General features: G+C 42.3%; 1 protein-coding gene across 3 annotated transcripts in view; it reads right to left on the minus strand.

The window, feature by feature from the left end:
• The window catches only part of LOC122792248 (phosphatase and actin regulator 4-like), a 2,537,344-nt gene that overhangs the window by 1,915,626 nt on the left and 597,272 nt on the right, over nucleotides 1-24,446 (minus strand). For all 3 annotated transcript variants that reach the window (XM_044059998.1, XM_044059995.1, XM_044059996.1), the window contains one exon: nucleotides 2,856-2,915. The gene's annotated coding sequence lies outside the window, so the exon portion shown is untranslated. The remainder of the gene's footprint in view (nucleotides 1-2,855; nucleotides 2,916-24,446) is intronic.

Consider the following 24,446-nt stretch of genomic DNA (forward strand, 5'->3'; position numbering starts at 1 on the left):
AGGAGGAGGCTTAAAAGTCAGCAGATAAAGAGGAAAAAAGATTAAAAATAAAATAAACTGATCCTTCATTCAGACAGGGGAGGGATGGGCATCAGCTGTTCAATTAAGAAAAACTACTCAGTACACTGTAAGGCCTGAAGTCAGTAGGATTTCCATAGGAAAGCACTTTTGGAGTAATCAATGACCCACAGCAGAGAGCACTACAAACTCCTTCCCTTGGTTCAAAGCAATTTGCACTAATGACAGGTGGGTATTAGAATAGCTTGGAGTGCTGTACTGGGGTAAGGAAGCGGACCTCAACAGGGCTGCTCAAATTGAAGACAAAGCAAAGGCAAGGGCAAAGGAAGGGAAGGCACGGCATTAGTAAGTAGGCTTAACTGTGGTTAACTGCAGTTCTGTCTGAAATACTGAACACAGTTGCTTGGTGAAAGGATGCCTTTAAAACAACATCAAAGCAGTTTAAACTGAAGCCTCCCAGAGTTTACCTGTTATACAGACAGGTGGTCTGCATACTTCAAACAATGAAATGGTTTACTGGGCCTAAAGAAAACAGACAAGCTTGTATGCTTGTTTGGCGTCCCTACTCTGGGCCAGTAATCAAGCAGCCCGAATCCTCACTACTGGCACTGGAGAGGAACATTCACTTGGAACAAAAATGGATACACCCAGTGTTTCCAGATGCAGCTCTCTGCATCAAGCATAATTTCTCTTAAGAGCACACAGGGAGCACACTCATTCCTGGACCTGGATTTCTCTGTCTCCTTCCAGGCCTCCAATAAGACTCCCCACTGACAAAGCTACAAAGTTGAGACCTCAGCCAACTATCCAAGCCAAGTTCTACAGCATCTTCTCTGTGAAACCAGTGTTTCATGTCCCTACACCAAACAACTGACACACCTGGGAAAGGCTGGAACAGATATACTAGCTATGCTCCCTTCAGTCCAGACTATAAGGTAGTTATACTGCCACCAGACACTCCAAAGCCAGCTACTAAGGCTCTTGCAAGGGCACCCAATTATACTGAGTAAAATTAATATTAATACAAATGGTAGTTTGTCCAACTGCAAGGCTTTCAAGAGCAGCCAGAGCAGTCACCAAATATATATAACTACACCAAGAGATTAAAATATTTTCTAAAAGACCAGCCACAATGAAACGTTTAAATACATTTAATATTTAAGAACATGAAGCTACTAAATATCTATTTTCAGGAAAACACCAGAGTTTCAATCACAGGAAATATTAAAACACAGACGTATAGATTCATACAGGTACAGAAAAACAGTACTTAACTAATCTCACTATATTTTCCTGACTGATCTAAAGAATTACTATTCTCTGGTTCACTTATTAGAGTGAAGGCAATATGAAGTAGGTGAGGGATCCTTCTCTGTCAGGTTTCAAAAACAGACTGCAACGAGACTTTAAACTCATCTAGTATTAAACATTTTTTTCTGAGATTACAGAATGACATCACATACATCAGTCATATGACTTTTGGCTCCCATGCTACCCCCCATTGCTAGAAACTGCCAAGGTTTAGTACATGTGTCAATAATACACACAAAAAGTTTTGCTCAGATCTGTTGTAGCTTCTGGAAGTCAAAACAACTTCAATCCTCCAACCTTCCAGAGTAGCAATTAGCTCACCCCAAACACAATGCAGAAAGCTTCCTAGTACACACTTTTTGTCTCTGGCTGCACTGAGTACTGTAACATACAATCTTTATGGTCCAAGCTGGGTAATTTAATTTCAAACTATTTTCAAAGTTAAGTGGGTTGAGATTAACCTCTTCTCTTCTAGTATTCTTTGTTAAAATACATACATTTAAACAGTTACAATAATACATGTACATTTCTTTCTGTCTAGCAGGGAACACTGTTGATTCATTTTTAACTTAAGCAGCTTTACAAATACATTTTTCAACACAAGCATTTATACAAATCAGATTGATATACAAATGACATACAATTCTTTACAACAATCCAGCTAGCTGTGCTGGCATATGTTACACATCCACTCCCCAACTTCTCTTGGCATAGCTGTCAATACTTCACATCACCACAGCTTGATGTACCTTTCTAGTCACAGTCAGAAAGGAGGGAGCTCTTACTAAACAGCTGGTCGGTATCAAGTTAAAAAGCTATTACTTAAACATGAGGAACAGGCTTTCTATACAGTTCTAAGGAAGTCAGAAAGAGACTTTTTACATATCTGAAGAACAAGTATTATTTTTAAGAAAAAATAAGCATGGTTACATTTAATGGTATATGGACCCTCCTGAGGACACCACTCCCACAAAGTAAACACAAATTAATGCAGCATACATGCATCTCATAAATGTCTAAAACGCATATCCTTTCCTTACTACTTCCTCACCCTATATGCTTTCCTTCAGTCATTTTCTAATAGAAAATGATGGGCAAGTAATTCAAAGTAGTTTTGTAGCTTTTAGAAACAGGCTCAATAAGTAAAACAAACTAGGAATAAGGACAGCAGAATATGTGTCACATCTCTTCAGCAACACATTTGTAGTTGTGAAAGACTATTCTACTATTCTTAGCTCATTAATTTTCCAAAAAAAAAAAAACTGACAACCTTCCCTTTTTGTGTCCTTTCGAGCCACACCTCTTACATATCTGGGAATTAAAACTGAACAGCTGCTAAACATGGTTTTCATCACAGTACTAACACAAATTACTTTATAAAAAAATGAAATTCATACACTCAAATTTTAACAAAACAATTCCAGCATATACCAAGTAAAACATTTCAATACATAGATAAAAACAATGCTTTAGGACTCAAATAATATACAGCTATTAACAGTATTAAAATAAAATGAACAGCTTACTTTTCAGTGAAGGTCTTCTTCCAGATTTTCAGTGTTAGCACATAATATTTTTATTTCACTCTGCGGAAAAAAAGTCATGCTGTCAAATGCTGTTTTTCCAATTTGTTTATCTACTTCTGTATTCAGACATAATACTAAAAAAATAACTGAACAAGACCAAGCTTGTCAGACATTTGAAGAACTGCATTCCCATCAAGTGAAAGATCTTGTATGAATATCCACCCTTTAGAACTATTAGCATGGATGACAGCTCACACTTGCAATGGAATTCCAACAGCTCAATTATAGTATTTTAGCTTTTAAAACAGTTTCCAAAAGGGTAACTTGGTAATATTAACTAAAAGAAATTGCTGAAATTCTTCAGGAAGAAATATTCTTGCAGCCCAAAATATCTTATTTAATTTAGAGCCCCTCAAACACTAACAGCTAACACAAGAAACACACACACTGGTTACAGCAGATCTCTGTGTATACACACACAAGAATGAAACACTTCAGTTGTACTGAGCTGTACTGTAAGACAACAAGCTGTAAGGATACAGAAACTAATGCCATCTGCCCCACCCCTGCAGAACTACATGTACTTAATGATAGGGGGCAGAGCCATTAAACTGTCAGAAAAAATTAAAACCGCTATGGCAAAAAGAACAGAGACTATGCTTAGGAGACGTGGACTCAAAATGCAATACAGGTTGAATGAGGTGCTGCACAATTAATGTCAAGCCAAATGTTCAGTATAGTTTAACGGGAAAAGTAAATGATCCAGTTCCTGCAACGGGAAAAGTAAATGATCCAGTTCCTGAAACTGCAAAACAGACATGGATAGTGAAACGCATTTTACTAATGTTTGTATAGCCTTTTCTCTCCTTGTGCCTGATGACCAGTAGCCCACTCCATTCATCTCAGTCCACTGGGTACAAATGAGCCTAGGATGAATTGGAGAGAGCATCATCCAGGCAGCTGTGAATGGATTTTGGTCTCACTTTATACTGGTGAGGAGGAGGGATTTTCCAGTTAAAAGCCTAACCCCATCCTTTGCAGATTTGATATGTATACCACTGGAGCAGAGGTGCACAATCCCAGTATGTGATGGCTGTTCCATGCAGTTGCTGACCTCTAGCTATAGTGACATACCACGTACTGTGGCCTGCGATGTTGGTGCACTTAACCCTCTGCCTCCAATACAAGAAAACAAAGCAGAGTGTCAATTTGTCTCTCCCCCCAAAATGGGCGAGATGATAGTGGCTACTCACATTCATCTCTTCCCTTCTCCAGCACATGGATCACTCATTGACCTCAGCTCATCTGTGTCAAAATTAGGGCTTTACTACTCTACATCAGGGATGTAAAATGCATTTCAGGCGACAGCTAAAAACACCACTGTCAACATAAGCAAACAAAGAAATGACAAAAAATATGTCAAGCAAACAAACTTAACAGGCACACTGTTGTAATGAGTTAAGGGATGCTGCCTCATAGCACTCAGTCACCTGTTTTGTTTCCCAACCACTGTGTCTTCTAAGCAAAATTTGCATCTCTCATCATACCTCTCAAACTCTTCGTGCAAGAAATCTGGACAAAGCCAAAAATAATTGGGGGGGGGGGGGAGGCCCAAAAATAGGGACACATTTTAAATATTGATCTTACAGACTTAGAAAATTGACAGAATAACAGGTTTTGCATTAGCATGAATTTTCTGAAGGATATGAAGTCTAAAACTCAAATGTCTGCCATTATTTTCTCATTTCAGTCCTCAATAATTAGCCAGTGATTTAGCAGAAAATCACAAATTTTAGGAGAAACAGCCCAAAAATGTGAGGCAAAAATCTGGACATTCTGTGAAAATTTGGGCAGTTGAGAGTTATGTCTGTCATCAGTCCACATGAGATTTTGCAGGGGTCTGGTTCACTCCTACAGTCCAAACACATGCAGGTAGGTGAATTTCTGAAATTCAAATTGCTCCTAAATTTGTATGCGTACCCCTGTGATGGAGTGATATTCCACCCAGGACTGTTTCTAGCATTACACCTACTGCTTACCATAAATGGCTCTGGCTCCCCATGACCCTGGACTAAATACAGCTGTTATCGCAAATGAATGAATGAAACTAGATAAACAACATAACTCCTTAGCTAGATGTGTTATATCCTGCCAAAAATAAAACAACCAAACAGCTTCCAAACCTTAAGGGCACCTTCGACACATCCCTACTGTTAACAGCTCGAGCACAGCTGAATAAAAACTTTTAGTTATGTACTTACCATAACTTTAGATGTATGGGATCCATCTCGCCTACATTCTCTACAGATGGGTTCGGAGCCGATCCTCGGCTCCGACTCGGCTGCTATACAATAGAACGCAGTCTCTTATTGGCTGAGTTACCTCATATCCCAGGATGCACCACTACCACTTCCCCAGATCTTGTTTGTCCGCACTCATGCTCACAGAAACATACTATTGTTATAACATTCTCAGGTCTTCAAGAGAGGAAAGAAGTTCAATTTCGGATCGTCCGGTCTCTCCTGGTCTACAAGGCAGGGGGAAGGAGGGTGGGTTATTAGGAATGTAGGCGAGATGGATCCCATACATCTAAAGTTATGGTAAGTACATAACTAAAAGATGTAATGTGATCCTATCTCGCCTACATTCTCTACAGATGGGACAGCGTCCCTAGCACCCAATTCCTGGGTGGCTCACTGGAAAACACTCCTGAGAACTGTGGAACCGAAGGAAGCTCAACCCCTAGATGCCACATCTAATTTGTAGTGAGAAATAAAGGTGTGTGAAGATGACCACGTGGCAGCCGCACAAATGTCACCAATAGAGAGCTTGGAATGAAAAGCTGCCAAAGTGGCCATAGCCCTAGTAGAATGAGCTTTCACTGGAACTATAAGTTCCTTATTTGAGATGAGATAAATATGATTGATACAGTCCCTGATCCACTTGGCAATAGTGACTTTTGTGACGGCTTTGCCTAATCTATTATCCGAAAAGGACACAAACAGTTGATCTGATTTTCGTGCTTTGTGTGTCCTATCCAAATAGAAACGTAATTGTCTGTGCACATCCAAGCTGTGAAAAGTATATTCAGCTCTATTCGAATACTTGGGGAAGAAGACCGGTAGCTCTAGTGATTTGTTGTAAACAAAAGTTAGAACAAACCTTTGGTATAAAAGATGGGTTTGGTCTAAGAGATGCTCTATCCTTGTGAAATACCAAGTATGGTGGTTTAACACATAGGGCTTGAAGTTCTGAAACTCGTCTGGCTGAAGTAATAGCAACTAGAAGGGCAGTCTTCCAAGAAAGGAATTTTAGATCACAGGTTGCTGCCGGCTCAAAGGGGGATGAGGTTAATGCACCTAATACCACGTTAAGGTCCCACGGAGGTGCAGGTTGAGATATAGGGGGTCGTAGAAGCCAAGCTCCTTTAATAAAGGCTTTGCACAACTTGTTGCTCATTAAAGGAGGTTCCACACTCTCATGAAAATTGGAAATAGCCGCCAATTGTACTTTGATGGTAGACACTGAGCAACCTTGGTTGAATAGGGAAGCTAAAAACTTCAGTACTTCTGATACCGAGGCTGTCATCGGGTCTAATCCTCGGAGTTGGGCCCAAATAGCAAACCTCTTCCATTTATTGCTATATATCTTTTCGTAGAAGTCTTGTGGGCGAAGACAGGATGTGCATGACTTCAGGGGCGAAAGAATGGCTCCTAACTATGGTTGGAAGAGGAGTAGCCAGGCTGCCAACTTCATTGAATGGAGGGACTGATGGAGCTGTCCTGACTGATGCGTCAAAAGGTCCGGAACTTGGTCCAGGAACCAAGGACCCTCCAATGCATATTTGTGAAGAAAGGGGAACCAGACTTGTCGAGGCCAGTATGGGGCGATTAATATCATTTTGCTTCCCAAGCGAATCGCCTTCTGAATCACCTTGGGGAGAAGGGGAACCGGTGGAAAGGCATATAGCAGACCGGAGGGCCAAACGTGGACTAGAGCGTCCTTGGGGATCTCCCCCGGAACTGGGGTGAGAGTGAAGAAGTGCTGGCATTTCGTTGAGGGGACTTGCGAAGAGATCGCAACAAGGAACTCCCCATCTCGTGAAAATCTGCGCTACCACTCTGTTGTTCAAGGACCACTCGTGAGGGGAGAGAATAGTTCTGCTCAGTCTGTCGGCTATCACATTGGATTTCCCCGGAATGTGCGTTGCCACTAGGAAACGCTTGGTAGCAATCGCCCAATCCCATACTTTCATGGCTTCTCTGCAAAGGGGGTAGGACCTGGTCCCTCCTTGCTTGTTTAAGTACCAGACTACCGACATGTTGTCGGACTGAATGGCAATCGTACCCTGGGGGAGGTGATCGTGCAGTGCTTGCAACTCTAAAAGCACCACCCTCATCTCCAGGATATTGATATGGAGAAGACTCTCGTCGGAGTGCCACATGCCTTGGACCGACCTGTCCAGATAATGTCCCCCCCACCCTGTCTGGGAGGCGTCCGTAGTCAACGTGGCAGAGGGGAGTGGGGGAACGAAGGGTCGCCCTAGATTCAGGTTGGAGGAGAGAAGCCACCAACGAAGATCCTGTTTGCACGTGTCTGTGATCAGAATGTGGTGACTGAGGGGAAGGTCTTGATAAGACCACTGGACTGATAGGAGCCACTGGAGTATCCTCATGTGCAACCTTGCCAAGGGGACCAGAAGAATGGTGGCTGCCATGGAGCCCAACAGCTGTAGGACCATTCTTGCTGGAGCACGACGTTTGAGGAGCAGAGCCTGAACCTGAAGCTGGAGCGTCGCTATCCTTTCCGCAGGGAGATAGACTCGCATCTGCCTTGAGTCTATTTCTGCACCAATAAACAGAATACGCTGAGATGGCAGCAATACAGATTTTGACCAATTGAAGGTGATTCCTAAGGAGTTGCCTAGTGTGATAGTGGCTGCTAGGTTTTCCAAGAGTAGATGCCTGGAGGTGGCAGTTAGGAGCCAGTCGTCTAGGCATGGAAACACTTGGAATCCTAGACTTCTCAGGTGAGCAGTCACCACCGCCAAACATTTGGTGAACACCCTGGGGGCTGTGGTGAGACCAAAGGGCAGTGGTCGGAACTGGAAATGACTGTCTCCTAGGCTGAAGCGTGTCTCCTCGACGCCTGATCTATCAGAATGTGATAGTAGGCGTCTTTGAGATCTATGGAGCACATCCAAACACCTTTCTCCAAAAGCGGGAGAATGGATTGCAAAGTGACCATCCGGAATTTGGACTTTTTCACAAATCGGTTTAGTTTGCTGAGATCCAAAATGGGTCTCAAGTCCCCGGTCTTTTTTGGCAACAAAAAGAATCTTGAGTAAGTCCCTGATCTGGCCTGGTCTGCGGGGACAGGTTGGATGACCCCTTTTTGAAGCAGCTTTGATATTTCGTTGGCTGCATGATCCCGTTGACTGGGTGGCGGGTCCGGGATTCTTTGGACTGGTGGAGGGGGTTGAGCAAAGGGAATGGTGTAACCTCCGGCGATGATTCAAAGCACCCATTGGTCCTGAGTAATATTTTCCCAGGCCTTTAGGTGTCTCGAAAAGCGACCCCCGACTGGCTCCGGAGCTGCACAATCGGGTACTCCTTCAGGGATGCTGGAAGGAGGAGGAGCCACGAAAGGGACTCGCGGTCTCCAGTGTTGCGGGGGCCTCCGCCACCTCTGGGACGGAGTCTCCCTGAAAAATTTCCCCCTTCTCTGCCTCTAGAAGGGGAATCGCTCTGCTGCGACGAGTAAGGCTTTTGAGACTTACGGAACCACATTTTCCCTCCTCTTCGAGCCTTGGGATAAGGTCTGAAGGGAGTGGAAAACCGGGCTCCTACGGCAGCTAAAGTCTTACCCTCCTGTTCGCAGCGAGTCAATGTGTCCTTTACCTTGGGTCCAAACAGTGAGGACCCATCAAAGGGGGCGTCGGCAAAGGAAGACTTAAAGGCCTCTGCAAAGTGACATAGGCGTAGCCAGGCTTGTCTCCATAGTGCAACACCTGTTCCAGCCGCTCTACTCGCTCCTTCGGCCGCATAAGAAATGAGCCTCATGGACGAGTTAGATAATGAAGACAGGGTAGCCAACTGGGAGTTAACTGTCTGGGTCAACTGCTCAGGTAAGTTACCAGAGAGGGTATCTGAAAGCTCCTTGATCAGATCCCTCTGTAGTCTGGTGAAATGTGTCGGGTAATTCAGAGACCTTAATGTAAAGGCCGCTGAAGAAAGGATACGCTTGCCGTACCGATCCATGCTCCTAGACTCTTTATTAGGAGGATGGACGGACGTCAAAGCCTCTGCCACATCTTGTTGGGTGGCAGATGCCACCACCATAGCATCTACAGCCACGCCCTTCGATAGAAAGTCCTTATCCGGGGGAGCCGAGAGGAACTTATTGGGGCAAGCTGGCACCGGTTCAACAGAATCCGGGTGTTCCCACGCCCTTTGAGAGATCAAATCCAGAAGCTCATCGAAGGGCGGAGACACCCAGGAGGTGGAGGGCTGAGCCCCGAAGGCCTTGAGGAAAACAGACTCCTCAGCAGAAGGGGGTTTGGACTGCCAGTCGCCTCGTTGCTTGAGGATCTCCAAGATGTCCGCAAAGGAGACATCTTCCGAGGACGACTTTGGGGACCCCTCCGCATCATCGAGGTCGGTATCCGAGGTGAGAGACTCGTCAGGGGAGTCGACGTGTTTCCTCTTACACTGTCTCTTCCTGGGAGGTTCCTCCGAAAGTGTGTCGGAGGGACCTCCAGGAAGAAGGGAACCCCCAATGGGGGTAACCTCAGGCCCAGGGGCCCCGCTGTCGTGAGACAGGGGGATTGCAAAGGCGCCAGTCTCCATGCCCAGGGAAGGTGGTGGTGAAATGGTAGAGGTGGCCACAGAGGATTTGGCCAAGGCACTCCTCATGGCCTCGAAGGCTGGACCCCCAGAGTCCTAGGATGGCTCAACCCCCGAGACCACAACGGCAGTCGGAACCCCTGCAGCCGACGCACCGAGAGGGAGGCTCGGAACCGAAAGGATCGGGCCCGAAGCGCCCCCCCCCCCCGGGGCCGACAGAGGAGGTCCGCGTACCGAACCCCGACCCGAGGGACGGGGTTGGAGTTAGAGTCGGAACCGACCAGATAGCCTCCACCAGTTCCACCAGCACCGACTCCAACGGCGCCGAAGCTGTTGGAGGAGGAATCGATGTAGCAGGATGGGAGATCGGCTCCAAAGCCAACTGGGCTGGAGCCGAGATCAACTTTGCGAAGACTGGAGACTGAAAAAGCCTTTGAAGCACCCTGTCTAAGTCCGAATCGGACATACTCGACGACAGAGAAGAGACCGACCGGGTCCGAGTCGACTTCTCCGCCGGCTCCGAAAGACTAGGGGACCGGCTCCGTAATGGTTCGAGAAGTATCGGCGCAGAGGGAGACTCCACTACAACTGCAATTTCCCTCGGAGCCGATGTGGACTTCGGCACCGAAGGGGAAGAGTCTGAGCGGGCAACCCCCATCGTTTCCGAAGGCAGTGGAGCCAATGAAAGTGACACGCCTCTCGACGCCCGAGCTCTCGACTCCGAAACCAGAGGAGTTGAGGCTGGAGACATCGAGGCAGACCGTTCCGCCCTCGGCTCCGAAGTCCGTGGAGCCGACGGAGAAGCCTGCCGAGACTTTTTTGCTGCCGGATCCGACGGGCTGGTCGGAGCCGAAGGCTTTTTCTTCCTCGAAGGTGAAGAAGAAGATAGGGCTTCTTCAAAGGAAGGGGTAATAAGCCCTTTTAAGATCAACTTATTTTTCCTCTCTTGGAGGACGCGAGAGGAAAAAGCGTGGCAAACGCTACAGGACTCCTGAAGATGCTTCGGGCCCAAACAATAGACACATAAGGAATGGTCATCTGTTATAGACATTTTATAATTACATTTAACACACTTTTTAAAACCTGATGGTCTATGCTCTTTAGACATGGTTATATAAACAATAAACACCGACTACCAAAACAAAGTTAGTACAAGACAACCTAGACTCTAACTTAAATGCCTAGGGTAGGGCTAGGCCCCTCTAACTTAAACGGGACCGTTAATTACCACAAAAAAACACAATTTACCACAAGAAAAATATCAAAAACCAATCACACAACAATAGCTGTTAAAACAGCTTTTGGGTAAGTTTTGACCAAAATTCAGACAGAAAAATTTCTGACTAAAGATACTTAGCTCAGCCAAGTCCGAGACCACGTCTATGCTGAAAAGCGGCAAACGAGATCTGGGGAAGTGGTAGTGGTGCATCCTGGGATATGAGGTAACTCAGCCAATAAGAGACTGCGTTCTATTGTATAGCGGCAGAGTCGGAGCCGAGGATCGGCTCCGAACCCATCTGTAGAGAATGTAGGCGAGATAGGATAACATTACATCAGCTGTTTGGATGCCAAGCCATTTAGAGCTTTCACACCAACTGAGAGGGGGAAACTAGAGCCCTGTAAGAGGTCAGTGCTAGGAACTTTACACAACCTGATTTCTTAGGGGGAGTATAAGGCAAGTTAAAGGATGTAATAAAAACACCTCACAATATGCTGGAAGATCATGAGAAATTGGAGAAGGTTCAGGAAACTGCAGCTGTAATAAACTAACATTTCTTTAAAGAAATGGGAGTATCATTATATTACCACTGAAACAACGGATTCATTTTGAATGCGGTTTCAGAAAAAGAAAATCCTTCTAAGAAACAGTCTCCTCAGGATTAGAAACCAGAGTAGAGAAAACAGAACTTGCCTCTTCACAATCATTTTCCTGTTTAAATGTCCTGAAAATCCAGAGACAATGAAGAATTCAGTTTTCCTCTTATCAGTGACACCAGAACTGGAAGTTCAACAGCCTGAACTAAAAACTGAGCTAAGCCCAAGAAGTCACTCCTGTCCAAAGTAAAAGACACAAGAGAAGGTGAATGTGTAACGTTATGCTTTGTTTTGACAGGAATTTTTCTAGAAGCAGACCTGCTTTTGACAGGCATTCCCAGTATGGTTAAGCAAATAGGTATTCACTACTGCTTACTCTGAGGCCAACAAGAGTGTTTCTCCCCTGTCTACCAAGAGCAATCCAACTGCCACAGAGGATGTGTCCAACCCCCTGGACCATGGTGGCTGTAGGGACTACACCAGCAGAAGCCAAGAAAAAAGATGGTCTGAGGAACCAGAACTTGTCACAGCAGAGTCACCCATCAGAGGCTGAAGCAAATTTGCAGCCTGTTGAAGAGGCAAAGTTTTTTTTTTTTTTTTTTTTGTGGCTAGAAGGAAGAAATGAAGAACTTGGTGGGCTGTTCCACTGTGAAGCCGAAAATGATGCCTGAATCACAGGGAAGCCTGCAGCAGCGGTCTGTGAAATAGGCAAGTATTAAAAAGTATCAAAAGCTGCTGCCCAAAGATCAAAACTCCTGTACAAAATAATAGAATAAATGCAAAACACAGGAGTACTAGTCGGCAGAATGAAACAGTCCGCATGAACAAATCTCCATTATAATGTCAACAAATAAGGCAGTTTTCACTTCACCATCAACAGAAGCAATCTCCAGATAAAATATATCTCTATTTATTGAACAGAGAAACAGATATGGCAACCGCATTCACCTGACTGGGCTTCTTCAAGCCAAAAAACTATTTAATTCAAAACACCCAATAAATACTCTCTTGAACATGACATCATATCCTACAAATTAATTAAATATTTAAATAAGTGACTATACAAATAGTATGTCACTAATAAAATGATAAAAAATGTATGCACTGCTAGTTCATTTCCTAATGTATAACATAACTAAATACTTCAAACTAAAAAATTAATACACTAAAAATGCATACATATAAATTCATCAAATAACTATGCATGAAAGAACATACATATACATCGTAAACTTTCATTGCATTAAACCCAGAGTCTCCTGCCTTTCAGCATGGGTCTCAGGGGTACTCTTATCATTCAGGCCGGGCGCCCTATCTGCTCTCAACCTGATTATCCACTTGGTTTCACTCTGTTCTGTAAAATTCATAATGTCGCCCCTCCTGATGGTGGGTTCATTAACTTTTATCACTAAAAATTTAAACTTCTGTTCCACGGACGTTTCTACAACATGTTTAGAGAGGGCATTCCTAACCGATTTAATACGGATATTGTATTGATGCTCTCTAATCCTATCCTTAATCCTTCTGTCGGTCTTGCCCACATAAAACGCTGGGCAAAACCCACAGCTGACCAGATAGACACTATGTCCTGTGTCACAATTGGCCTTAGGATAAAAATAAAAACATTGTTGTGTAACAGGATGTACAAACATTGCTGTGCTGTCTATCAAATGGCAAAAATTACAATTCCGACAAGGTCTAGTGGCACCAGCAGTGGAGATTAATAAATAATTATTAGTTCTATCTGGATTATATAACATCCTATAGAGGTTAAGGCGATTCTTATATGTAAACCTAGGTACATCACCTACTATATCGTGGATTAACGGGTCAACTGTTAATATGTCCCAATATTTGAAATAAATGTTCCTAATTGTATTAATGTCTTGTGTATAATATATTGATACTCTAGCCTCTTGATTCTGTGTAACCAACACATTTGATAAGTCACTTACTTCGTTTATTTCATTTTTTCCCATGAAATATGGGGATGCCCTATCTCTTCTGAGCATATCAACTCCCAAAAAACCTTCCTCTATCAATCATTTGATGCTGGAGATTAGAGAGTTCATTATGAAAACCCATTTCTGTGGGGTTGAGGCGTGAGACTCGCATTGCCTGTCCTCTCACCACATTCTTAAAGACAAACCGTTGATGGTGCTTCTGTTGATGAAGTGAAAACTGCCTTATTTATTGACATTAAGTATTAAAAAGTACCATTTTCCACCAAAATACAATGTGAAAACAATTTAAACATTTACCCCAGACTCAAGTATTTAACACAACAACTAACAACTTTTTACACTTTTCCTAGATTAAAATGTATATTTTGGAGAAACTGCCAAGTCTCAGTCATAAAAACAAAAGTCTCAAGAGCCATTTGCTGTCCTTTGATCTAATCAAGGTTCTAATGGTTTGAATACTGAATATCTACATGTGGCTCTCAAAACCAGGCTTAAAAGGAAAATGTCATTGTTTCCAAGCAAAACTGAAGGGAAAAGTCATTATCAAAAAAGAAGGCACATCTCATTGTACAGGGAGGCATCTCCATTTTTTTAAGGGGGTTGCTTTCTCGCAAAAAAAAAAAAAAAGAAAGCTTTCAAATTTTCACTAAATTAGCAAGCATTTACTGTAGGGGATGAACAGGGCTTGCTGATGAATATACTGGGTCAGGTTTGGATAGGCAGAAAAAGTGCAAGTCAGGGCAAATTCTCCTTGCTCCTAACTGGGGAGGAAAGGAAGTTAAGATTACATTACCATCAATCAGCAAAGAATTAGAAAGGGAGTGTTCAGACACCCACAACAACAGAGCAGATGCAGAAAAAAATTATGGGTGGGAGCAAACATAAAATCGTTGCACACCTGCATGACAAAGAGGTAGGTAATGGTTTCAAATCCAAATGCATTACTGTGCTTACACATAAACACAATAAACATTAATTCATAAATTACAATACATACAGCACTCAATGAATTTGATTAAGTCCTACTGCTGGAAATCATAGAGATAAAGGAAGAGGCTGTGTGGGCCACTAGAATCTGAAAGTAACCCAACTATAAATGAAAAGGGGATGTCAGAAAGGAAAATTAAACAAGTTGTGTCACTACTTATTTGTTGCCTGGGGGGGGGGGGCTATAATTCTGAGAGGAACATGAACAAGGGGCTATGGTAGATTCTGTGAACTACTTGAGCCACTAGGAAATCAAAGAGAATGCAAATATTACAAGCTTTTCCCACACATTTCAAGGATGTTATTTTAAAGCAACTGTGCTACCCATTCAGATGCAGATCAAATTGGAACTGTAACTTGCCTGAAGAAATATTCTCAAATTGGAACTGTAACTTGCCTGAAGAAATATTCTGAGTAGCAAAGTATGCCTTCCACAACTATTTAACTTTTGAAAGGGCATCCTAGCTACTCCGGTTAGAACTGGAATCTGCAAATACAGCAAACCAACTTCAGCAACAGCACCTTTTAGAATCATATATTTAAATCTCTAGATATACTGCACTCCTTTCAAAACCTAGCCGTCAAACTCCTTACCTGTCACAGACTGTAGTACAGAAGCCTAATACACTAGTATTTTGCAGGAAGTGGACCAAAAAACATTCTTTCCAACTCTGGTAACCTCTTACAGATTAAATGTAAAAATAACTGAAAAGTGGGATGAATATGCGTTCAGTCCTAATGCTACTTTTAAGTAGAACAAAGGGGTGGGAGGTTGATATAATGGTTAAGGTGTTTACCTTATAGACACAAGGTGCAGGGTTTGATTCTCGCATTTGGTAATTGGCTAGGCTTAAAATAGCCCACAAGGGTAGTTAGCCTAATACTAATCTATAAACTAAACTTATAAGTCCCGTCTACACCAATAGCATGTATAAATGGAAACACTTAAAATTATGCAAATAAAATTTATTCTTAAGCGCAAGGTTTCAAAACTGTTAGGTTTGAACACCTTATTTTAGTCTTGAAAACAAAGCAATACAACTGCAACGGTCTCCAATTTCCATTACTTCCTTTAACAAATTAAATGTACTTTTAATCTCCCCAAGCTCTGCTTCTTCTGGCACTTTCATAACATCCAGAAACAAGAGGTCCTGGAAAGATCTCTGCTATACTAGGACAGGGGAAGGAAACATACTGCTCAGAAACCTGCAGTAATATACAAAAGATGTGCAACCAATTAAGCAACTTTTACATGATGACAGTAAGTTTTTAAGAGCAGTCACAGATCTTCAGGGGGTGAAAAATATGGTCAAGACGGAAGCCTATGATAGTTTTCACTCTGCATTTTGGGTAGTTTTGTTTCACATCTATTCATTAACTCTTCTGAGCCTGACTATCTCAAACTAGCACATAGTGAAAAGCAGAATGCCCACTAATAGTAGGTGCTGTAATTAAAGAAAAGTACTTAAACACAACTGAAAGTAGTGAGTAATATGAATTACCCCTTTTCAGTTTTCTGTTTATCTTTTTACTATGTAGGTGTACTTGTGCATGTTTTTCAGTGTCACTTTTGCCCTCATGCCTGCTAACCACAAAGTTTTTCATCCCATGTGACACAAGCAACCAAAAGAGGCAGTCCACGGCACAAGGAAAAGGGTGTTCCACAAATACTTAAGATGTAAAACTTTAATCTATAGTCACAAATGTATAAGCGTTTTTGTTTTTGTCCACAAAAACTTCTTCAGATACAAAAATACAATTCAAACAATGCTATTCAAATATTGCTCCTTCCAGTTAAGAACACACCCACCTTACATTACGTCAAGTTAAAGATGTGTTATTTAAAGAGATATGCCTTCAAAATAAAAACTTTGAAATATTCTGTAAAGCCATTGTCACATCACAATACCATAAAAACTACTGTTAATAAATTAAACATTTACTAATGCTCAAAAGACTTGAGTTTTTAAAACTGGGGCTATACTGATCATATCACTGAGGCCCGGGTATCTATAGGCTTCCAATTTATTCTGCCAAATGATCTCACATTGTTCCAAAAAAGTGGACCATGGACCTTCCCTCGGACATTTTTCTACTTTTTCCAAGATACAAAATTTAAATTCATGTGTTTCATTTGTAATAAGGAGCAACTTGAGCTCATTTGGCAGATCAAATTGGAAGCCTATAGATACCCGGGCCTCAGTGATATGATCAGTAGAGCCCCAGTTTTAAAACTCAAATCTTTTGAGCGTTAGTAAATGTTAAACAGTAGTTTTATGGTATTGTGATGTGACAATGGCTTTAAAGAATAATATTTCATTTTTTTTTTACTTTGAAGGCATCTCTCTTTAAATAGCATATCTTTAACTTGATGTAATGTAAGGTGGGTGTGTTCTTAATTGGAAGGAGGGATATTTGAATAGCATTGTTTGAAATGTATTTTTGTATCTGAAGAAGTTTTTGTGCACAAAAACAAAAGTGTTTATACATTTGTGACTACGGATTAAAGTTTTACATCTTAAGTATTTGTTGAAAGCCCTTCTTTTCCTTGTGCCGTGGACTGCCTCTTTTTTGGTTGGTTGCTGTTTGGTTCATCTATGTTACTATTTGTTTCCATGTGACACAAGCCCATTTGCAGCCATGTGCCAAGCATCACCAACAGGGAGACAGACTGTCTGGAGGGGACGGTCATACAGGCAGCAATAGGGGTTACTCTGTTCTCCAGCTGGCATACCAGCTATTTGAACATACAAGTATAGTTAAATATCCTAACCCAGTCATCAACTGGAGATGTAAACATCTGTATCATTGCAGGGGCCGCCTATGCCTGAATATCACGTATGCATTACCTCACCCACATGCACTAACAAGGGTTATATTTGCTGAACTGGGCAGCTATCCCACCCCACCCCCACCCCCCAGACTGCCACAAATAATCTTCCACCTCCATCCATCTGATAAGGCTGAGACATGTATGGAGTAGTGGGCAGGGCTTTATCCTGCAATACCACGGTCACAGATTTATTGTACTTGTGTTTTTAATATTACTGCTTTCCAATTTAGTGACAATTAACAATGCAATAAATTATTAAAATCTTGTCAAGAGAAAGACTCATCTTTGAACAGGTAAATACTACTAGCCTAGCATTAGTAGGTGCAAGAAATAACTTGACTACAGTTTTAAGCAGTCCTCTAGAGGAGACAGTTTACAAATCAAGTTAGAATACAAGGTATCCAATCTAGTAAACTGCCAATCCTAAATAGAGAAAGTACACATATGTCTGTGTACAGATAGATCTTTTGTCAAAAACAGGAGAGGGTAGTTAAGGTCAGCCTCCCAGGCATCCACAGATGAAAACCTTACCCAAGGGAAAGAAGGTAGGACTCTATGTATTAGTAAAAAAGTATACCATGGTAATCTGCCAGTATGGCGAATACCTTACAAAGCTTTGTTGCTCAACATCTAATTCTACTTGCAACAATGAAAACCAAGAGAAGAAAAATTCATAATGCAAATGTAACAAGTGAACACCAACAATACAAATCCTAAACAATGAGGAGGAAAGGCTCCATTGGTGGATGCACATTATGAACACTCAGGACAAGGCAGACTACTGTCATCTGAGAGATGATCACCTGATGAAAAGCTCTCCAAAAAACAGGTCCCATATCTAAATGGTCATGTTTTGTTAATTAATAAAATTAGGTTCACTGAAACACAGTCAACAGAGCCCTGAAGATAAAATATGCAAACCAGTGATTACATTTTAGAGTGGATCAAGACATCTCACGTACACACACACAGACACACACAGATGATGCACGCAGGCGCACACACACAGACACACAGACACGTGCAAGGTGGTGTGCCTCCTGCATCTTCCTGATGCAACAAAATCAAAAGTTACCACACCCTGAATAAAGTTGCATCACTTTTGAAAGGTTGCCCATTCAATCCACAAAGCTCTACTGAAACTGCGTAGTTCGAGAGCATGGATGGACAAATTGATGGACTGATTTAACAGACAAGTGCACAGCACCACTAGGGCTCTTTTTTGGTCACAGCCAAGTTATAAAAAATAAAACAGTATAATAAAATATATAACATAGCAAAGAAAAACAGAATTGCAGTTATAGAAAGAAAAAACTGATTACCTAAATGACATTCACAGTACGTCTAGTGTAACTTACAGACCTTGAAACATGACAGTACAGCAACAAGGTTATATAAATACTACATAAGAAAGAAAAGCTCTTACAGCACAGATAGCTTTTCAAGGTTCTGTTAACAGTATCTATGTGAGGATAAACTTGCGACAGAGAAGAACCACTTGAATGCCCACGTTGACATGGTCACAGATTTCTGATGGCAAAAAGTAATGCAATTAATGACTCTCTCGCCTTTGGGTTTCTAACACCATGATGGGAATGGACACCATTCCTAAGTCAAAGTACGATTAAAGTTCATGAAACTAGTACTGTTTCAATTTTTGATGTCAGCCAAAAGTGCTCTTGGCAGCACCGGCAATGTGCCCAGTAATGACTCCTGCAATTCATATGGTGTTGCACGTATTGGTAACATATATAAATATGACTGTAGATTCTTTTTTATAAGATCCGTTGCTCCTACTACTATTGGAACTGTCTGGGTATCTTTCTTCCACATTGCTTTCGTTTCTGCCTGCAGATCCTGATATTTTACAACTTTGTTTCTCTCTGTATGCAGGACACTGTAGTCACTGGGTGTGGCAATTTCAATGATCAATGCTACTTTTGCCTTCTTTTCATGGACCACTACATCTGGTTTTCTAGCATCTATCTTTTGAACTGTTGGTAATGGATGACTCCATGTGATGTAAACTTCACTACTTTCTATGATGCTTTGTGGCTCATGTTTCCAGTGTTTTTCAGCCACTTCAATATCATAATGTTTGCACAATCCCCAGTACAATAATCTTGCCACATTATTATGCCTTTCAGTATACAGTCCTTCTGCCATTAGTATGTCACAACAAGCAACAAGGAGTGTGACTGTTTCCAATTCGGTTTTACAAAACCTACATTTGTCTGTTTCTCCCACATGTTCAATGGACTTTGTAAACAAATGTGTACACAGCTCACTGTCTTGGGCCGCCAATTGGTTCATAGGCAAGTACTAGGCTATCTGCCCGAGGGCATCCATAAGCCTAGCCAGAATGTGTTGGCTTTCGCCGATCCCTTAGATTAGTTCCCTGTGCCTCTGTCCAGCACAGCCATTAGTTCCCTGTGCCTCTGTCCAGCAGAGCCACTGCAGTGATCCCTGGGGTAAATTTTCTGTTTCCCATCCACTCAAGGTTTCTCTTGAAGAGTGTTAGTGAGGGGTTCTGCCTAATGTAGATTGGAATCCTGTTTCAAAGCATGGGGAGTCTCTGGAACAGGAATCTAACCTTCCAACACGTCCTATTTATCATTGTGGTGAGGTTTAGATCCCTAGACCGTGTGGCTCTTGGGGATTTGTTCTTTTTTAGGTGGAGCATGTCCATCAATTCTGGGTTCGACATGGCCTTGTATGTCAGGCAGAGATCACCTCTGAGTAAGCGGTATGCAACCAAGTACAGCTGGAGTTTCTAGTTGGGCTGCATAGGGCATCTGTTTGATTCAAGTAATCCTCTTGGTGAGGTACTTCTGTGGTCTTTCCAGCTGTTGCAGGTCTTGTAAGGTACATCCCAAATGGGGCATTGTACAATATGATGGGTCTGATGAGTGACTAGTAGAGGGGCACAATAACCTCTTTTGTTCTAGATGTGAACCCTTTTGTGATTAGGTCGGCCACATAGAAGGATTTTCTAACCACCTTGGCAGTATGATTATCAAAGGAGAGATTACCATCCACTTGGGTCCCCAGATCCTTTATTACATTTTCTGTATTTAGGGACTACCATGTATGTGGTAGTTTGTGGGTACTTGTTTTTTTCCAAAGAGGATGACTATGCACATTTTGGCATTTAGCTTGAGGCCATGATTTTGACACCAGGTATCAGTTTCAGTGAGACTCTTCTGGAGGATGTCTGTATCAGCTGGAGAGTCAATTATGGCCCCCAGTTTGCAGTTGTCTGCGAAATTGGTCAGCCACAGTCCTCCTGTGCTTGCCTGTACCTCTGAGAAGTATATACCGAACAGGAGGGGTCCCAGTACTGAGCCCTGGGGGACGCCACTTGTAACCGGTTTAGAGTCGGACCTAGAGCCTGCAACTCTCTCAGTGTGGGTTCTATCCGTGAGCCAACTGGCAACCCATTTCATGATTTAGGGGTTTATGTTCAGGCTGGTGAGCTTGTCTATAATACTAGAATGGGGAATGGTGTTGAAAGCCTTTGAGAGATCTAGGTAGGCTGTGTGGACCTCCTTTCCCTCGTCTAAAGCCTTGGTAACTGTCTCAAAGAAGTCCACCAGGTATAGGAGGCATGATATGCCCTTAAAGCCAAACTGGGTAGGGTCCAATGTTTGGAGGTTCCCAATGTCTCTGTTAATGTGATGTGCTCCATAGCCTTGCAGACCAGGCTAGTCAGGCTTATAGGGCGATAGTTCCCAGGGTCCATTGTGGCTCCACCTTTGTGGAGAGGGATAAATGCAGCTGTGTGCCACTCTATGGGTACGTAGCCTGTAGACAGGCTGAGTTTGAACAGTGTGTTTAGGTGAGGGGTTAGTTCATTTTGGAGCTCATGTAAGACGCAGCCTGGGATGCTGTCTGGTCCCATTGAAGCTGCATTTTTGGCTTTGGATAGGGCTGTTTTAACCTGTGTGTCAGTGATTGCCGGGGCTCTACATTCTTCTGGTATGGTTATGGGCCCCTTTAGGGGGGTGAGAGGGGGGTGAAGTTTGCAATAAACTTGTCTGCCAGAATGTTGGCAATATCAGTCGGTTCAGTGTATTTTGTGCCATTCTGCAGTAACTCAGAGCATATCTGAGAGTTTCCACTTAGATTCTTGACATCGCTCATGACTTTGTGGTTATCTTTGGAGTCCTTGGCAATTTTTCTTTTGAAGCTAGCCTTAAATGATTTTATGAGGGAATGTAGTTTCTTGCTGATACTGATCAGGGATGTCTTCCCCTCTTGGGATTTTACTCTTTTCTTTACTAGTTTCCTCCTTCTATTGTACAGCTTGTTTATGGCAGGGGTCCACCAGACTTGTTTCCTTTTCTTGGAGGAGTGAGTCTTGGTTTTGCTTGGGATAGCACGATCCATGCATTTTTGCAGGTGCTCATAGAGTGCCTTTGTAAGGGATTCAGCAGCTTGGACAGCATTGTCCTTTAGCATGGGGGCTGTGAACCTTTCCACCCCAGTCTTAAGTAATGTGAAGTTTGCTTTTGAAAAGTTTTTCACGGTGGTTTCCTTGATTGGGGGTGGGGGCGGAATGTGGACATCCAGAGTGATTAGTCTATGGTCTGATCTAACCAGCGAGGGGTTGACCTCTGGTGTAGAACACCGGTCGCCCATGTTGGTGATGACCAGGTCCAATATGTTGCCACCTCTGGTGGGGGTGTTGACCAGTTGATCCAGGGCGTTTTGAGTTTATAAATTCTAGGAAGCGTTGGGCAAGGGAGTTAGTACTTGAGTAGTTCTCCCAGTTAATGTTTGGGTAATTGAAATCACCCAATATTATGATGTTTGGTAGGACCTTCATATTTTCCAGTGTCTCCAGAAACGCGGAATGGGGGTCCTGGGTCATGGTGGGTGATCTGTAGCAAGCTACAATTTGAATTGCAGTTTTGCTGATTGTTAGTTGCACATGGATGATGTCTGAGGTATTGTGCTGTGCCACTAACCTGGAGGTATGGGTATCCTTGATGAATATGGACCAACCCCGCCTTGTGTGTTTCGGTCCGGGTTCTGTGGATGAAAAATATGGTAGGAGTTATAGCCTGGTAGTGCTGGGGTGCTCTCTGGAGCCTTAAACCAGGTTTCTGTTACTGCACAGATATCATATTAACCTTTCATCTCTTGGTTTGAATTAGTCTCTCCTTAACCATTCCTGCATCCATTCCTGATAAACATGAGGTTCATCTAGAAGTTTTCTATACTTGCAACTATATTTACGGATTTTCTACATTTCTTGCCTTCTCATCTGGTCCTTCACCTTATATTCTTTTTTTGTTTTTGGCATATTCAGTTGCTGCCTGATTTTTATCAACTTCTGGTTTGATTTCCATTCCTGCTGGATGCCAATAAGCTTCTGCTAGATTAAGCAGAGAAATCTTAGATTTATTCTCCTCATGTTTCAAAACTTTCACTACATTTGCATCTTGTGAGGTCAGCAGGTATGTGTGGATCTATACATATAATCAATTTCAAGGAGGTTCATCCCTCCTTCAAAATGGAGAATATATAATTGTGGTATGCACTGATTTTTATAAATCATTTGGTCAGCATGAAGCATCTTTGTTTCCCTATCTAATCTACCCAACACATTTTGAGACCAGTCAATCGCTCCAAAACTAAGTTAGGACAGGAACAGCAAATTGGTTTATTGCTTGGGTTTTGTTCCTAGATGTCAATGCTGTTTTCAGGATTAATTTAAGTTTTCTAAAGTACTCCATACCAAGTTTTATTCGCATTTGTTCACATTTTATTGTTGATCCTTCATCAATTCCCAAATATTTATACACATGCTCTCACTCAAGTTTTTTTATATCATATTCTTGTTCCAAACAGTCATATCAGTGGTCACAAGCCTCACCTGAAAACAGGCACTTTTATTTGTACCTAATGAACTTAACCAGGTTAACAGATGAATATAATATTTGTATGTAAATATTTATTGCTGAGGAACACTAAATGAAACACTTAAGTCTTAAGGGTACTGGTTCTAAAATTCACTGGGGAGACGGGACTGCCAGTAAAAAAAACAGTAATGCAAGAACCATGCTCTAGATTTGCAGACATAAAAACATAACATTGTGGACTTTCCTAGACAGAAGCCGAGGTCCCTTTAAGAAAAGAAAACATTTTAAATGGAAGGGACAGGTGAAAAATTCATCCTCAAAAACTTTTAATGCGACACAAAGAAAAAAGAAGTTATGTACTCACCACAATGTTCCATGTGTGTTGTCCATCTTGCCTTCATTCTTAGCAGGTTGGGTTTGGAACCGATCCTTGGTTCTGACTCAGCTGTTTGCAAATGCTCGAGGTCTCTAAGTACCTCATGGCTTACACCCGATCCCATGATGCACTACGGAATTCCACAGATCCTGTTTGCTAGTATACTAATATGTACATACAGAATTTTACAAGTTTACAAGTCCAGAAAGTGTCAGAGAAACGTTAGACACCAAATAAATCCTATCGGTCCTCCAGGAGCCAAAGGCTGGGTGAAGGAGGGTGGGGTGCAACAATGAAGGCAACATGGACAACAGACATGGAACATTATGGTGAGTACATAACATCTTTATGTGATGTTGTCCATTCTCACCTTCATTCTTAGGTTGGGACAGCATCCCTAGCACCATCTTTCTTGGGTGGCACAAGGGAGAATATTCTTCAGAACAGTGATTCAAAGGAAACCCTGTCCCTGGAGACAAATTCAACTTTGTAATGAGTGACAAAGGTATGAGGTCTTGCCCATGTGGCTGTCGCACAGATGGCATCGATTGACAGTTTTGCCTGAAAGGTAGAAGAGGTAGACATAGCTCTGGTAAAAATACCTCTTACTTTCCCGGGAAGTTGTTTGTTGTGGTATTTGTAGGTAAATGTAATGCAATCTGGCAACCATCTGGAGAGTGGCCTTGGCAACTGGAGCACCTTTTTTCTGGTCTGAGAAGAAGACAAATAATTGGTCAGTCTTCCTAAAGTCCTTTGCTCTGAGCAAATAGAAATGTAATTGCCTATGAATATCTACAGTGGCTATAAAAAGTGTACATACCCCTGTTAAAATGCCAGGTTTTTGTGATATAAAAAATAAGACCACAATAAATAATTTCAAAACTTTTCCCACCTTTAATGGGAC

This window comes from Protopterus annectens, chromosome 1.part2 (assembly GCF_019279795.1).
Source record: "Protopterus annectens isolate FY-2018-M chromosome 1.part2, PAN1.0, whole genome shotgun sequence".
NCBI lineage: Eukaryota > Metazoa > Chordata > Ceratodontiformes > Protopteridae > Protopterus > Protopterus annectens.